Consider the following 6,559-nt stretch of genomic DNA (forward strand, 5'->3'; position numbering starts at 1 on the left):
TATATATATATTACAATTTGAATTTTTAACATAACGGTAATTGGTTGGGCTGAATTGTCTGAGTTTGATTAATTGAGGCGACCAGCTGAGTGGAGACTATGTCTTCTGAAGTGTGTGTCAGTCAGTCAAGGAGGTTAGTCGTATTGTGATCTCCCTCGCTCTGCAGTTGGGTGCTCCTGCACACACTTTGAGAGGTCGGGGCTGCAATCATGACTCGCTGGCTGAACCCTTTCTCATGGCGTGTCAACTGATCCTAATCGTGCATATAGTTGCTGATTAGTTGAATGCTTCGATCATTCGACAGTTATTTGGATCGTCTAGTAGCTTGGGGATTCGTATTGGTATTTCCGGTGTATATACCCTTACATGGGTAACCCCAAGGAAAATCAATAAATATATTTTATTAGCTTTGGGCAATTCCAAAATTATAATATTGTTACGAAATATTTTGGATTACGCATGCCCGCCTGAAACTAATGTGGATGACTAAGAATGAAACTAGTCTGTAAATAAGGGGATGACATATGTCTACTAATGGTTTTAAACAGTCTAGTCAAATTAGTAAACTCGAGCTCAACTCATGTGATGTATGGTTTGTTAGACATTGACCTAGAGTTTAACCCGAGCTAGAACTCGGCTTGTGACAGTTATGATCGGCTCGAAAGCTTGATTTTGATAAAAGTATATTAAAAATTATAGAATAGTAAAAGAATAGTAAAAATTTTATTTATTATACAACAAAAAGATTAATAATGTAATAGGGTCAACTCGATGAGCTCTCTCACGGCTCGATCTACACAATTTACGAGCTCTTTAAGAATTTGAATTCGAGTCTGCTCAATTGACTTGCACCCCCTAATGCTCATATATTTTCATTAAGATACAAGTGAGTGAACACTATGTCCTTTTAAATACTTAGCAAAAGAAGAAAATAGATATTCATAAACTTCCCTTAAATTCTATAGCTAAATTAAACACAGAAGTGTAAGTGACTGTTTTACAATTTGACTGTCTTATAATTCCCAATCAACTTGGATTAAATTTGGCTATTTTTCCACTGGTTTTGGAAGAGACATGGTTTCCGCACTATGAGAAAATCTAAAATGAAGCCCTTGCGACAATGGAGATTTCTGGCATGGAACTAAGGATGTATTTAAAATAACGTTGTTCCTTGCACCGCATTTGGGAGTTTTTACCACGACTTCAAAATGACGTTGTTCCTTGCATCACATTTGGGATGCGTCATTACATATTCTAGATACGCCGTTAGCCAACAAAATTCACCGGCAATGGTGAGTAGCGGTGGTCGGTGACGATCGACAACAACGAGTGGTGGTCGATGATGACTGATGGAAGATGGTCAATAGTGGTCAGTGACAACGAAGGTTGGAAGTTATCGTTGAATCTTCGGTCTAGAGTAACATTGGAATTCAACTCCTCCTACTCCTCTCATGAAGAGAGGATGTTTATTTATAATCTCTAGAAGAGATGATTTTGGTTATTTGACAAATAACTTCCATAACCACTAGATCGGATATCCCATGTCGATCCCCTTGATCATAGTTTTTCAACGATGTGAGGGCCTTCATGATCTCAAAATTAAACGAGTTTAGGCTTGTTGGATTCTTCTTGTCGAGATGCTTAATTTAACTATAAGTGTCAAATTTGGAGTTCACTGTTCCATTCAATTAACGATCTGAAGCCTCTAAATGTGGTTTCATGGCTTGATATGGATTTTATTGGACTCAGATTGAACCAATTTTAGTATCATCATGTTTGTCTTGTCGAGACGATCAGTTTGCAAATTTCATAAAAATATTTGAATTTAAAATTATAAAATGAATACGCTTATAATAAAACTTTATTGCAAATGTTCACAAAAATATTTGAATTTATGAAATTTTACTTCCCTACTACAAAATCATAATGTATTTATATTTTTAACACTTCTTTCATTTCTTTTTATATTTATAGCACACTTGGTGGTATTTTAGATGTAATATTGGGCTATCCATATAAATATGAAAGTTTAGATGTTAGATACGCAAATACACAAGACTTGTGTGATATTTAAGTGAGAGCAAGTGATATAATATTATAGATTGCTTGATTGAGAAAAAAAATATAATTACAGTTTTTCGTAAAAATATTAAAATAAATATTAAAATAAATATTAAAATAAAAAATATAAAAAAATAAAAGTAGCATGAAGAAAATAAATTCGTGAGGTAGCAATTAAATTATTTAAGTAATATATTTTAAGCTAAATGAGAAAAAACGATTAAAATCATTCATTAATCCCTTAAATTTCTTAATTCTTTTAATTCTACATGTAAATATATCATTACAACATATGCCACTTGTGTGCCAACCAAACATGTGTGTCCACATGCTCTAATGGAAATAATATTATGTTTGGAGTTCAGACGAAAGTTATTTCTAGACAACATGATACATCGGAGGTTGTTTTTTTTCCTCCGCTCTATCTGGTGTATTGTGTCTGTTGTCCGGACGTAGCTTTACATCCAGACTTCGGGCGCAATATTTTTTCGCTTTAAAATTATTTTTCAAATACCTAGAAATAAAATAGACTCGAACTCTTAAGTTAAGAAATAGAGTAATATTATCAGCTGTGAAAACTATCTCCTATCTCAGCCCAAGTTGGTTGTCTGATAGCGAGGAGGAAAGAAATTGAAAAGAAGACTTTCTCGTGTCAATGATGTGGACTAATATGGTTTGTTTGGGGCAGCTGCAGCTTGTTGAATAACCTGCTGATAAGTTGATTAAAAATAATCTGCTGATAAGCTAAGTGCGGTGGATATTTTAATTCTTTTTTTTTAGAAAAGTCAGACCGCTGCTAGAAAGCTGTCACCGCACCTAGACACGTTCGGTGTGAAAACACTGTTTTCAGCGTTTTGAAAACAACACATAAACTGCAAAAACATAGTTTAACCAAACAACCCAGGTGCGTTTTCAAAATGTCACCGCACTAAATAAACAGCCCCAAACAGACCCTAAGAGAGAGCTTCGAGCGATGCTTTAATCCCTATTACCTAAAAGCCTTCATGCAGAATTGATCATAACTAATGGTTGAATATATTTGTTCTTAGATAAACCGCCCAATTCTAATATTGATTATTTTTAATTTTTTAAATTTTGATCATATTTATGGCCAAAAATAAAAGATTTAAATTAAAACCAAAATAAGTAACATGTCTCAAAATTTTAATTTACATACGGAAGCATAATTTGCCCACTTAATTGATAAAATATTTTTATTACATCATTATTGCATCATTCAATCATATAAATACTTTGAATATTTATGATATCATTCCACCCATCCCAAGTGATAAACTATCATCATTACATCATTTAATCACATAAATACCTCCAATATTTATTATGTCATTCCATTCACCCATTGGTTTAACTGTCAAAGTTTAAACGCCTTTTGATTCAACTTTCAATCCAAAATTAAAAACCCTACTAATAAATCACCTTCTTAGACTCTCTAGAATAAAACAAGCTCATTAAACATCATATTTTAGACAAAAATAACCATGGTTAGGATAGAAGTCAATCTGATAGGTGGACTGGCTGCTAATAAGTTTGTCAGAATCAACAATTTTGTTGAGGAATTAAGGTTAAAACAGCGCAAGACTCATCGAAATCGAGAAGAAAACACACAGATTTAACGAGGTTCGGCAATTTGCCTACTTTCTTGGGAGCAGAGCGGCGGCTTCTACGAAAAAGAGTATAAATCCCCTTTAGTGTTACAATTCATCATATATATATTTATTGTACTCCAGAGTCTTATATATAAATAAAACTTTGGAGTACAATATGTAATTATAAAATTACATTTGCACCGTACCGCGTGAGCGTTGCACCCGCACCCCCAACACATATAACGAAACTCCCCCCGATTGGGCAGATGCTTCCGCTCCGTTCCACTCCGCTGGCTCGCTCCCATTCCGCTCCAGCATTTGTCCATTTTCTGGTACATGAGTCATACCTAACAAGTCTCAACTAAAAAAATCTCAGAAGAATGAAGATGTATAAGATAAAGTATGATAGACGCATTCTTATCTACTCTTTTCCCACCTTTTTCTTCATATTCCCATCTTCTTTGCCTCGTTTTATCAATATGAGAATCTAATCCTAGAATCAATGTATGAACAAATATCACCGAAGAAATCTTTTGGATAGATAGACACAAGGCCTAGTTGCAGGCTTAAAGCATGCTTTTCAAATTGGTCTTTTATTTGTGTTGATTTAAAAATAATGGCGTATATTTTTCTTTGTTAGGGTCTTTTTATGTTATAATGTCTGAACTAATCAATTTATGGATTCAGACATTTTAGGATGTTAGATTGTTTATTGTCAAAGTCTGATGAGATGTAATGGCATAGAGATCACTCGAAACTTCCTATTTACAAATCGACCGTCAGCTTTTGTCGATTTTTCAAATTCTCACTCAAATAGCTGAATTTAAGGCCAAATCCTAACCCATACTTTTCATTTTTATCGTATTCTCAAGAGTTCGATCATGGCATGCACGTGTAAATACATCTTGTCGGTAGCTCCAAAAATTTACTCGGATGGTTAATTTATAAATATCAATGTTTCATATGCATGATTTGTATGTTATTATTATGAAATATCAGTCACAAATTGTAACTTTTGAACATATATAAATATCAATGTTTCGGGGGCTGTTATTGAAGTTTAAAATGCCACTTCAAAGAAAAATAAAAAGGTAAATTTTTGTATGGTATTTAATGATAAAAAAAAATATGGCTAATCAAGTCCTGTAATTAAGCTATATTTTTCACTGCTTAAAAATCCCATTAGTTACCATTTTTAATTTAGAATTTTAAGAAAATTAAAAATAAATCTTAATAATAGCTAGTTAGATATACCGCTAAGTTATTTTAAAACTTTTTGAAGCCATTAGATGTGATTAGTAGGGCTGTCAAAAAAGCTCATTGTTCGTGAACAGTTCGTGTTTGGTTCGTCAATGAGTTCGTGTTCTATTATTCGTTCGATTCGTTCGATAAGTAAAAGAGAAGAACATGAACAATTTTTTTTTTCTTTCGGTCAGTTAAACGAACCAAACACGAAAAATGATGTGTTCATTCTTGTTTGAATCGTTATTGTTCGAAATATAAAATAATCTAAAATAATTAAATATAAAAAAAAATTATGATATTTTAAAAAAATTAAATTTTATAAATTATAATAAATAATAAATTAATAATAACATTATTAAGTTATATAATAATATAATATATTATTTATATATATTAATATTAGGGATGTGAAACTGGCTCGTCGTTCGTGAACAGCTCAGGTTCACGTGCTCGGCTCATTCGTTAAGAAACTAACACTAACAATGACTTCACGAACAATTTCAAACACGAGCTTATTTCAAACAAACTAAATTTCAAACGAGCCGAACACGAACACAAACTCTATTCATTTGTGTTCGGTTCGTTTACACCCCTAGTGATTAGAAGCTTAAAAATAGTCAAATGTATTTCCTTTAAATTATTAATCCTATTTAAATAATGATATAAATATATAAAATTTTAGAGATGGCCTTTAATATAATTTATTTATTTATTTTTAATTTCTACAAAGGATTAATTTGATCAAAAGAGCATCATTTAAAAATTTAAAGCTAAAATAGCCATTTTACAAAATTACTATTTTAACTTTGGTGGGTCCGAATCCATGACATGCATTTTATACATTATTTTAATTATAATTTAATTTTATTCAAGTTATTTTGGGGCATTTAATTAAAATAATTAATCTCTTAACAATTTTATTAAAAATACTTTAAACATTCTTAAAATTTGAGAATAATTAACTATAATATTTGGTCTATTAAACACGAAATCATTATTTTATTAAAAAAAATTAGTTAATTAAGAGAAAATTGAATTTAATGCATTTATAGTGCTCTTTAAGCATGATTTTAAAGCTAAATTTTTTTGTTAGTACGTGTGAACGTTTTAGATTTAACTGACTTTTTTCTCTGTTTTGCAAATTTAACCTATATTTTTGAAAATAACCAAATGATCCAATGAACATAGGAATATATATATATAGGCTGTCAAAACGGCTCGTTGTTTGCAACAGCTTGTATTCGGCTCGTTCGCTAAGTGAACGAGCCGAACACGAATTCGGCTCGTTTTGGCTCGAAATACTACTAATCAATTATATATATATATCTTTGCTGGGTAGTATTTTTATAAAATTTAATTCACTACAAGGCTACAAAGATTTATAATCAATTAAAAGTAATTAAGAAATTAGAATAAAATTTATTAATTTAGATTCAAATCATGTTTTAAATCTTACCCCAATCATTAACATCTTATGACTACGTGATTATGATTGTCAAAACGATTCTTTGTTCGTGAATGGCTCGTGTTCGGCTGGCTAAGCAAACGAGCCGAACACGAACACAATTTTTAAGCTCGAAATATAAACAAGCGGAACACGAGCTGAGTCTGGGCTCGCTCGTGTTCGACTCGTTTACACCCCT

The sequence above is a fragment of the Phalaenopsis equestris genome, unplaced genomic scaffold (assembly GCF_001263595.1).
Source record: "Phalaenopsis equestris unplaced genomic scaffold, ASM126359v1 Scaffold000609, whole genome shotgun sequence".
Classification (NCBI taxonomy): domain Eukaryota; kingdom Viridiplantae; phylum Streptophyta; class Magnoliopsida; order Asparagales; family Orchidaceae; genus Phalaenopsis; species Phalaenopsis equestris.